This window comes from Panicum virgatum, chromosome 9N, assembly GCF_016808335.1.
Source record: "Panicum virgatum strain AP13 chromosome 9N, P.virgatum_v5, whole genome shotgun sequence".
NCBI lineage: Eukaryota > Viridiplantae > Streptophyta > Magnoliopsida > Poales > Poaceae > Panicum > Panicum virgatum.
Genome location: NC_053153.1, coordinates 43,840,275 through 43,852,003, shown reverse-complemented (window position 1 = coordinate 43,852,003; position 11,729 = coordinate 43,840,275). Strand labels below are relative to the sequence as shown.

At 44.7% G+C, this 11,729-nt stretch overlaps 1 pseudogene; it reads right to left on the bottom strand.

Moving 5' to 3' along the window:
- Nucleotides 1-2,027: 2,027 nt before the first annotated feature.
- LOC120689787 lies at nucleotides 2,028-6,122 on the bottom strand (annotated as a pseudogene).
- Nucleotides 6,123-11,729: the final 5,607 nt, after the last annotated feature.

Here is an 11,729-nt window from a genome sequence, read left to right as displayed (position 1 = left end):
CCTAGAATAGGAAAGGACTAAACTACCCTTGACTCATACATGATATTACACTTAACACCCCCTCTCAAATGCAACGTGAATGCAATGTCGTTGCATTTGGAGAGTTGACACTAAGCACTAGACTCAATAAAAAGAAATTGATACATCCAAAGTCCGAAATCGAAGATGTCATCAAAGCGTGCAACTCTTGAACTTGTCGATGTAGCAAACGGTCTCCACCACAAGACAGCAGTTTTGGAGATTTTGAACCAAGCGACGAAATTAGTGATGTGCCAAATCGAGCCAAATGAGAATAGAGATAAACCACATCTGCAAGACGGCATGCTGTGGTACTATCGTGTTGATGACTAAGAAGGCCACTTGGTGATGAAATGTAGCAAGAAGGCTACGAAAGGACCAAATGGCAAAGATACATTAACCACGACAACGAAGATGGGTTGCCACACATCATGGCAAATCCGAAAAAGAAAATGAAAGTGGCTGATTTGGCAATTAGAATGTAAGCACGCACGGCTTTGACGAACTGAAGTTGCAATTGAACTTGGATTGATGTTGATGCAAATGATACTGACTATGGATAGGCAGCAGAACAGAGACTACTAGCATGGATTGACAACAGCATGAGATAAGATACTAAGCAAGCAGCAGCAAGGTAACAAGCAAAAGATGAATTACAGCAGCATGGGAGGGATAAAACTGCAGATAAGTCACCAATTTGAACCAATGCTGCTATTGAAATTAGAGGCCACATGACAGCAATAGCAAATGATAATGAGCCAAGAACGAGCACCAGTTGACATATAATCACTTCCTCTGTTCTCTCCCAAAAGAGACTTGCAGTAGCATGAAACTGCAGCTGAGAATGTGTACTGAATGGAGAAGAAAGAGAGATGAGCAGAGGAAGAAATCACCACTGGGAAGATGCTTATGGCTCCAGCAGATTGAGAGCCGACAGCTGCTGCTCCACCCGTGCTTGGGAAGCCCCCGCGAGAGGCGCAGAGGGATGGCCAGGAGGACTGCCGGCCGCAGCACGCACGGACGGAGGCCCGAGCAGAGGGCGGCAGCAAGGGAGGTGGCCGCAACGGCAGGCGAGGGTGCCGGCAACGAGCGGACAGCCGCGCGGCGCATGCGCGGACAGCGCGCGGACGGCCGCGGTGGCAGATGGCCGCGCGGGGAGGAGCCGCGACGGACGCGAACAGAGACGAGGTGGGGATCTTGCTTGCTGCTGCTGCTGCTATGCTGCGATGATGGCGCAAACGGAGACGGAGGCGCGCAGATGGCACGCGGGTGGCCGCGGTCGGAGGTGCGCGAACGGCGCACGGGCGGCCGCGGATGAAGACGCCGGACGGGGAGGACGGGCGGAGCCTGAGGACGATGGCAGCCACCTCCAGCCACCGGATACGCGACGGGTGGACGACGACGAATCGACGCCAGGACGAGCTGCAACGGCGGCCGCTGCTCCACGACTGGTAGAGCGGCGACGGATCTCCCCGCTCCCCACGCCCGACGAGGAGCGGGTGTGGCGGCCGATCCGCGACGGGCGGATCTGCACCGTCCCCATGGAGGGACGGAGCGGAGGAGGGCCGCAACGGACGGCACGCCGGGCAGCGACGGGACGACGAGATGATGAGGCGTGACGGGCGGACGCGGGAGGAAGACAGCGGCCACCTCCAGTAGCCAGATCCGCGACTGGCGGATGGCTGGACGGGCGGAGGGCCGGGTCCGGCCCGCGACGGGCAGCCGGGGAAGGGGCGGACGGAGAAGGCCGTGACGGGCGGCGCAAAGGGCCCGCATCGGCGGCGGCGGATTTCCCCAACCACGGGGCGGATCAACGATGCAGGCATGGAGTGGACGGATGCGCCGGATGAGGGAAAAAAAATGGATACTCGCTACTGCTGCTGCTCTGCTGCTACTCAATCTACGGAAAAGATATGGGTTTTGGGCTACTGGAGATGCCGCCCCCGGGAGGGAAGATCGATCCTCCCGGGGACGGTGCAGCGGAGACGACGACGGGTGACTACAGGATCTTGAGTTCAACCGTAGCTGTGATACCATGTTAGAATACGGAGGGAGAGGAAGGAAAGACTGAGAATGCTTATCTGTGTTGAATAACCCCAAATGTGGATATATATACATGACATGAGAGCACCCAAACCCTAGAATAGGAAAGGACTAAACTACCCTTGACTCATACATGATATTACACTTAACATGCATGAGGTAGTCTTGACCAAATTCAGGCAGCCTTTCCTGTTATTCATAATGCTAGAGTTCATTTATGTTTGACAAAATTAGCGAAGAAATTAGATGCACATAAAGTAAGATGATATGTACCTCGATAAGGTGCTTGTTGTTGAAGTTGATTATGTCAGATAATGATCTAACAGGTGACGTGGCTAGCTCAGATAAGTAGGAGTTGAGCGACAACTTGAATTCGGCAAGCATAAGTGCACGTTCACCGCTTTGCACAGCATCGTTAATGACATTCATGCTTGGTATCTCAAGGTTGTCCACCAAGATGGCGCCCATTTTACTGTTACTTTCATCACACCGTTCAGGAGTAAGAAAAAGCTCATATGGAAAAGGTTCAGGAGTAAGACAAAGCTCATATGGAAAAGAACATCAACAGTAATGAACAAATGTATATCTATTCAGTAATTTTTGCTGTCAGGAATTCATTAATCCTTTGCAGAAGCATCATTCAATTTCTCACAATATCAAGTAAGGAAAGGCTCATGTATAATAGGAAAACAACACATCTTAATCTGCATGAGTTCACTATTGACATTATTGTCAACCGAGAGTTTTAAGGTGCTAAAGCGCAGATTCATAGTTATTATTTCTTGCCCAGGCCCTGAGAAAAGGGTATTGAGTGACAATCATGGTACATAGCTAAGAAAATGAAAAAAATTATTGCATTAATAACATCTGAAAATAGAACTGATGGATGGCTTTTGCCCTTGGTGGTCTTGGCATTTAGCTCCTTTAGTTAAAGAGGCATTATTTGAGTCACACATCCTTTAGACTAAATAAGTTCTGAAAAAACAATTAGAAAAAAGTTGGGTTACTCTGAAAAAATAATTAGCAAAAGGTTACAATAAACTACTTGGATTAAGGTATCCTAACCTAGTTACTTTTTACGCTGGATTAGACGCAGCCACCTATAACTTTTTCCACCGTAGCAACATGATTGTTTTATATTTCATATGGATAAATATCATTTAAACAGCAGTATTAGTGCACACTGTCACACTGACACTAGGAAAATGTTCAAGAAAACAGGTGTTTCTCGCAGATAATTCCATGAAGATATTGAGGCAAAGTATCTCATAATGTCGAAATGCTCACTGAAGACTTTTTCTTGGACAGACCCAGAAGGAAATCGAAAGAAATCCTTCCTGAGAATCCCCAACCTCTTCCATCTTAGTCCATCTGTGTTCAAGAATTGCCTGTAACCACCTTCTGGTATATATTGTGAAGCCTTGTGAGTAGCCTCTGCATCTCGGGCATCATAGCCAACAATTGCTTCCAACACATGCACAGCATCCGAAACTGTTCTAGTGATGGGCCTACATCAAGTAGTTTGCATCACAAAAAAATAGTTAAATGGTGTTACCAGATCAAACTCAAGTGAGCAAACATCAAACTGTTGCAGTAACATCATTGCTCAATGAATTGGACACAAATCAGAATTCATTAACTCATACTTATTACAGGTTAAGTAGTTAAAAGAAACCTGGATGGGAAGGTGCAGACTGCATCCCCGCTTTGATTTAAGAAGAAGTGAGACTCGAACCTGAAAGCACGCTCTGCTAGCCGCTAGCCCACGAGAGTGCTCACACAGGTTAAGTAGCTGACACACCAAAAACTAGTATTTCTGGCTTTCTGCAAAATTGCACAGTGTTTCGTTCATTCTTTTATAAAGGAGAAGACTTTAAACTTACATTAGTTGAATCTAGCATTGCAGTCCATAAAGCAGCATATAGTGTTTGAATCGAGTGCAGTTATAACTGCTACTGCAACTTAAGCAGTAGCACCAATATTTGCCGTCCAAGAATGAATCAATGCTCACTGCTGGCCTACCTTTTCTTCCTTGCCCTCCCAAGACTCTTCTTCCTCCATCCCACAGCGATTTGGCTCCAGATTTCCACGTCTATCACAGCACCAAAACTCGAAAAGTAAATCACTCCATGTTGGTCGCACCGAAACTTTAGTGAAGTAACCCAACCCTCGCTGCATCAGTATTGTTGTAGCTCTGATCAAAACAACAGGTGTGTTGTTCCATTAACCATGGCCAAGTTCCTTGGAGTGTCTGATGTCAATCAATCTGAACATGGCCAAGAGCACGCTGGGTGAGATGGTTAGGTGCATAACTGTTGGCCTGTTCGTGTGGGCGTCGAGGACGTTGCCGAGCTTGGTGGCCGACAAGTAGTGGCCACCTTGCTGCCACTGCAGGAGTGATAGCTCAGGGAGGTGATTAGCTTGGGTATCAGCGGCATGGCATATGTCATGAGCTAGCCATGGTAATAGAGTCGTCTTTGCAGCTTGTGCTCGGACCTCGGAGCAGGACTTGGGTTTTTTTTTGCCTTTTTGAGAGGGAGCAAGACTTGGGTTGGATGCAGTGGGATGGAGGTAGAAGAAGAGTCTGGGAGGGGAAAGAAGCAGAGATGTGCCAGCAGCAATCCGGAGCTTTGGTTCGTTCTTGGACGGCAGATATTGGTACTACCGCTTAAGTTGCAGTAGCAGTTATAACTGCACTCGATCCAGGTCCGCCGTAACTAAGTGATGCAAACTCTCTTCCTCACAAAACAAAAGCCACCATGTTTATTAGCCATTTGGGCTACTAGGAGACAATTCTTAGCTGTACTGAAGGACAATGAATTTTATGTTTCAGGAAATAACTTTGACATGCTGGTTAGTTTTCCATGTTCAGCTATCTGGACTGCGGACTCATTGTTCGTCTAAAAAACATAGCTTCTTGTGGTCGGTGTTCCATCAGGGTAGTGAGACATAAATTCAAGAAAAAGGTATTAAATGAACATGAACAGACAATCAAAATCAAATTATGATGAAGTGAGTCATATCTCATTTTGACATCAATTTTGTGATCTTTTGATAAAATTCAGTTGGATCACTATGTTTAGTGTATCAGAAAAACAAAGGTAGCTTAAAAGGCACGCACCAAAATCAGTTGCACCTGGTCACTCACCCAACTGTGTCCATGATATGATGATGACGCCGGCACGGCTGGTGAGGCGGACGGTGGGCTTTATCCCGACGACGGAGTTGTAGCTGGACGGGCACATGATGGATCCGTCGGTCTCAGTCCCAATCGTGATTGCTGCCATGTTTGCTGCCGCCGCAATCGCGGAGCCGCTGCTGGAGGAGCACGGCGTTGCCGACGGCACATACGGGTTCTGCATCGGCATCCCAAAATTAATGGCCATTGCATTGCGGCATTTGGTTCTAGGAGTTGCAATGAAACCAATTTGCCATTGGAGTTTCCAAGGAACTGAGAAATGAGGCAAAGAAAGGGGACGGACCTTGCCCTGGCCACCACGGGGGCTCCATCCGGCGGGGATGCCGGGGCCGCGGAAGTTGCACCACTCGCTGAGGCTGGCGGTGCCGAGGAGCACCGCGCCGGCGTTCCGGAGCCGCTCGACCACGCCGGCGTCGCGCGCGGGGCGTGACCCGACCATTGCTAGGGACCCGGCCGTCGCGTTCAGCGGCCCGGCCGCAGCGATGTTGTCCTTGAGCAGCACCGGGATGCCGTGCAGCTGCGGGAGCGCGTTGGAGCCGAAGCGGGCGGCAGCATCGGCGCGGTCGGCGGATGCGAGTGCGCCGTCGGGGTCGAGCTCGATGACGGCGGGGAGCGCGGGTTCCAGTGACGCGATGCGGCGCAAGTAGAGCTCGACGAGGCCGCGGGAGGTGAGCTCGCCAGCGGCGAAGGCACGGTGTATGGAGTCGATGGTGGCCTCCTCCAGCTCGAACGCAGCGGCCGTGGCCCCGCCCCTGTCGGCGAGGAGCAGGAGGAGGATGAGAAAACGTAGCGACGGCGGCATTGCCATGGTTACTGGTGTGCGTGGCCTCAGGTCGCGATTTGTGAGTTCATAACTGATGTGGCGTTGACCATGGTAAGCTGAGAATTCAGATGTGCGAGATGAGAATTGAGGATGTTTAGCTCCGAAGTTCAAAATTCCAAAAATCTGTAAATCATTTGTATTGTGTATTAAATGTAGTAAAAAAAATCGCATTACACATGGACTGTAAATCGCGAGACGTATCTATTAAATCTAATTAGGTCGTGATAACGTGATTACACACTAAATTGCTATAGTAAAACTACAGTAAACAGAAATTAATGATGGATTAATTAGACTCACTAGATTCGTCTCTAGTTTACAGTCGAGTTCTATAATTAGTTTTATGATTAGTCTATATTTAATATTTAAAATATGAAAAAATTGTCTTTCAAAATTTCAAAACGGGCAACTAAACCCACCCTAAGACGAGCGATCTGGGGTTATGTTGTTCGATAGGTTTTGGGTCTTTGTTTTCTTTGGTGCCACGTTACTCAAGAATCAAGATGCAACATGGGTTTGGATGGAACGCACGTGACAATGCTGTTTTTTAAGGGTACTAATAAGTGTGACTGTTATTGTATATTTTAACGATGCAAATAAATTCACAAGTGCATTGATACCGTCGTAGATTTTCCATGAGTATTCAAGGGTATTGTATCCACAGAAAACATGCGTGCACTAACTCCTAACTTAGTCAGTTTAAAAACACACTAAAATTAAGTGGCAAGGCTGGAGAGGATTCCAGCGGTACCACAAGAGATGAGTTAAATGTTGATCTCTCGGATAAGAATACTTGCTTCGGGCACCGGCTTACCCCTAAAATGGTCAGGAGACTCCGGCCAACAGCTCTACGCTATACCCGAATGTGGAGGATTACGAAGGACCGACAAGGCTGTCACCACTTGTGCCCTACCTCACATACCGTGGGATATAAGTCAAACGAAAATAACCATTAGCCTAGACACCATGTCTATGCTACTGATTACTACCATAGTCTAACTACGTTTGAGCTCCCATAGCAAACTATGGCACTATGTATAAATACATAGCGACGAACTCGCGAGTAAGAGAACTGATCTCACCCAAGAAATAGTAATATGCAATACAAAAATCATAAATACTAATTTACCCATACCAGGGGAAGCCAGCATCCGTAGAGGTATAAGACCGGAGAAGACCGCCGACAGGCCTAGCACTTCCCCAAACTACTCCTCACCCTTTTTCAACTCTAAGCACTAGCCTAAGTAGGACCTCACCTAAGTGTTGGAGCACTACATCTTCAAATGGTGTTGGATGACTTGGTGGTGTGTGTTGAGAGGGGGTGAGGGAGGCCCTATTTATACTACTTTGAGTTCAGTTCCGGCCACGCGCACATATGAAAGGTAATCAGGTAGGCTAGGGGGCACGCCACATCGAAGTGCACCTGGACTGAAGGCCGTCCAGGTTCGGCCGACCCTAGGGGTTGGCCGGCCCCACACGGCGGCCCCTTGTCCTTCTCTTCTTCTGGGACGCTGACCTGTGGCCCCTGATCTTAGCCACAGGGTGCATCTTGCTTGGCGCGCCCGTTTTGTCTGGTTTGTGGACCCTTCTTGTAAGTGAGACGCATGACAAGATCTTTTGTGTATTTCTTCTGCGTTTTCTGTGTGTTTTCATGTTATTCCCGACTTGCATCCTTGCAATAAAAAAATCACCAACACTCATGGAATTCGTTAGTAATAACTCCTACCACTATTGTTAATGTTCATTCTTTATATTTTTATGCAGGAGTTGACGGCATATATTTTGGACTTAACAGCCGTCAACAACACCTCTACATTTAGCCCTTTGCTCATCCTCGAGTAAAGTTTGAAGGACTAAGGTGGAAGTAACTCCCTTATTGGAACCTGCATACAAGTTCTTCCAAACTTCCACTAGTCTTGTGAATTTTGGAGTGGCTACCATGCTTTCTTAGCTAATTGAAGAATGGAACAATAAAGACTTAGGGTTCCTACCTCTTCCTGCTTAGAAACTTGGGTTTTTACAATTTTGAAACAAAAGAATAGTCTTGCTCCTTAAATTATTCTCTCGAGTCACTCTTTGTATTTTAGATCCTCACTGAGGCAAAGTTGTTGCCTTCTTTTCTCCTATCATCTAATTAGGCTTATATGGAGCTCAGGGTAGAAGTAAAAGAGGCATGTTTTCTTTGCTTATGTTGCTAAGTAAAAAACATGATCCAAGCAGAAACGAGTCATACAATATGATCAAGATGTGCAAGTGTGTGGATTTTTTTTGGCAGAGGGTGGATGAACTTCTTTACATGATCCATCTCTCTTCTTTATTTGCCTTGGATGTGGACTATCTTTATCATCATTATATATTTTTTTTGACATGCTTTGTGGGCATGTGGCATACCTTCTTTGGGTATATATCTTTTTCTCTCTCTTTTTTCTTTTTTCTTTTGACATGCCTTTTGGGCATGTGGCATATCTTCTTTGGGTATGCATTTGTTATTTCATTTTTTTTCATAGTCTACATCCTAGATGATCACTTTAGAGAGAAAGAATAATGATATGTGGAGTTTTATTTTATGGGATGGATGATAATGTTTGCTATCTTCCAGTGTAGAAGTATAGTATGAGTGGACGTGTACGTGTACGTGATCTTGATGATAAGAGTATGACAAGTCTCTAACAAGGGTAAAAAAATTTGACAAAACTAAAAGCAAAGTCAAACTACATATGAAGATTTGAGCATGAAAATCTAACTTTGGCTTTGTTAGGAACTTTTATTAATTTGAGGAGATAAGCTATTGATAATTTTTTTTTGAAAAAAAAATTCCTACTACTTTGCAAGGGAGAGCATGGTTCTGCTCATCCAATCATATCACATTAGTCAATTACTTAGATAGCATGGGATCCCTATGAAGAAATATGTTCACAAGAACTAGAAAGAATGGAAGGAATAAAGAGCATGCAAGTTTATTTATGGAAGCGTTTGGAGTGCATAAGGTGGGTTGGCAATGTTCTTTGAATTTAGTTTTAGTGTTCAACATATAAATTGGATTAAACTCAAAAACTTAGGGAGTTTGAGGGAGTTTGTGAGAGATGTGTTGCACATACCATCGCTGAAGTGCAAGAAGAGGGAACCACAGGAAGCCAGATGTGGTTTATTCGAACCGAAAGCTCGACCATCCCTCCTTGGATTCCTTCTACCTTGTTCTTTAGCATGCTAAACCATCGATGATGTGCAACCTGTTTGGGGGAGAGATCTTGAACGAATTTGAAATTTGTGATTTTGAGAGATCTGTCCCACACTTATTCTTCTACCTGTCTTTATTCAAAGAAAACAAAAGTGGAAAAAAAGAAGGGATTCTATCTGTTTTGAATACCGGGGAGTCTAAATTTTATTGAGTCAAAGAACATTACCATATGGAGCACTAATTTTTATTTTATTTATATTCTTTTTATATAAATTTTGATGTTTTTATTTTATTCTTTTTATTTATTATATATTTTTTATCATGGCAAGCTACACAAAATGTGTAACATAGCGGGGTGAGATATGAAGTAAGGATGCACGAGGTGTGTGGGATACTTACCTGAGAAAACTCGCCAAGCATGGAACAAAGATGCAAGAGTTAAGCTTCATGTACATGAAGCAAAGCCTTGCATTTGTTCAGCTTGGTTCCACATGCATTTGAGTTCCATGGGACCAAGGAGCATTGTGTTCGTGATGGAGTTATTGTATACTGCTCTTTGATTGTCTATTTCCTTCCTGCAAAATGTTAGTAGACAACAAATACTCTAGGAATGTTGAAAGGATTTTGAAATGATTTTTTTAGATTTGTTCACCTCCATGCTTCAAGGAAAAATCAAGTTCAAAGATGTAAGTTAGCATGGACCCCAAAATACTTGTCATTATTTTATTTCATCTTTTTTTTTCCAGGAGAGAGAGTCTCCTTTTTTTACAAAGAGTTTGTTCACCAAATTTTTTTATCATTTTAGCAAAATTCAAATAAGGCCGAGATGAACAAAACACAGAGGCATCTAGTAGAGTGCACAAAGTGCACTTTTGAAATGCGACTATGCCTCCTTTGTATGTTGTGCAAATTTTATTATTTGAAGTGCTTGAGCCTTGCCTTATCTCCAGCATGAACTTGAGGATTTTTTACCCAACAAATTTGAAAAGTTTCTTGCAGAGATTATCCAAAAAGATATGCATCCAAAATTTACGGTAGTAGTACTGCAAAGTTCATTAACCAAAAATTTGACACCATGTCTCATTTTGATTAAACAAGGCTATTTAACCTAAGCACCATGCTTAATTTTAAGAGCCTATGGAAGTATCTCGAAAATACTCCCAAACCAGAGCAAACGAACACAAACAAAGGAAGCATGATTTTACAAACTCCGCTCATTTGGAGATAAACATAAGGGATTCGTGAACCTTAACTTTGCTTACCTGAGTATACTAACCGCCAGCATGAAGGATGGATTTCTTGGAATTGTTGCAATGATGGCGTGTGATACTCCTGCCTCGTGTGTGGGAACAATACTCCTTGGAGGCCTGATCGATCTGAGTTGAGTAGCAAAGGCTTGGAAAGGAAGATGAGCAGCCTCTTAATTTGTGTGAGTTGCTTGTGTGTGTGGAGCCATGACTCTCTCACTCTTTCCTTCTTCCTTTCGCTCTCTTCTTTTCTCTCTCTTTGTTTTTTTCTTTTTTTATCTCTCTCCCCCTTTTTTTCTCTTTTTTTTCAAGCAAGCTAGGGCTGACACCTTCTTGAAGCCAGGATACTCCTTTGGTTGGCAGGAACTTGCAGCGAGATGCTCAGCGATTTCCCCCACACTTGGATTTTTATGTGAATGTCAAGTGTGCAATATCGGGGTCTCCATTCGAGTGTGTTCCAACTCCAACGACAATCAAAGTGTTCAGCTGATGCAATCCTCATGTTCTCGGGTATTGTATGTCCCCTGTTCTTCTTAATCGTCACCTGAAATGGTTAGGACCAAGAATACCTGAAGGTGAATACTATGCTTAAAAACATGTTCTTGCTCTTTTTTTAGGAGAATTTTTTTATAAGTTGCTCCGGGCTGTCTCCTGGTAGTGCTTTGTTTATGGTCGCAAGCTCGACCATGGGGATTCCTCCTGCAGCTGTCAATGGTGATGTAGTTCTAAGCTTTACCACCATTTGTTGATTTATCATTGTTCAAGCTGCAAGGTAAGTGCACAAATGCAACCACGAGCCCTGCAAAGATATTATCAAAAGCCGAACCAAGCACAACCATCCTAAAGGGCATATATGGCAGAAAACCCTAAGATAGATGATCGTACGACTCGTAGCGACTTGGCACAGAGGAAGATATACCTCGGAGATATCAAGGTTGAGCATGGGTTTCGTGAAGAAACTTCATGCTCACGGAGTGAGAGGCTTGATATCTGGATAGAGAAACTCAAGAATGTTTATAGCTCCATAATGAAAGAGAATGTGTAACTCTGTGGGCCATTGGAATGATTCTGAGTTTGGATCATGAGGGGAATGAGTATTTTTCAACTCAACCCCTCCTTAGGATGAAAGTCTTGCATCGAGGCAAAACAATCCATTCTAAGCTTCCAATAAAAGTTCATTTGAAATGAAGGGTGAACATAACTTCTATTGGGCATCAATCA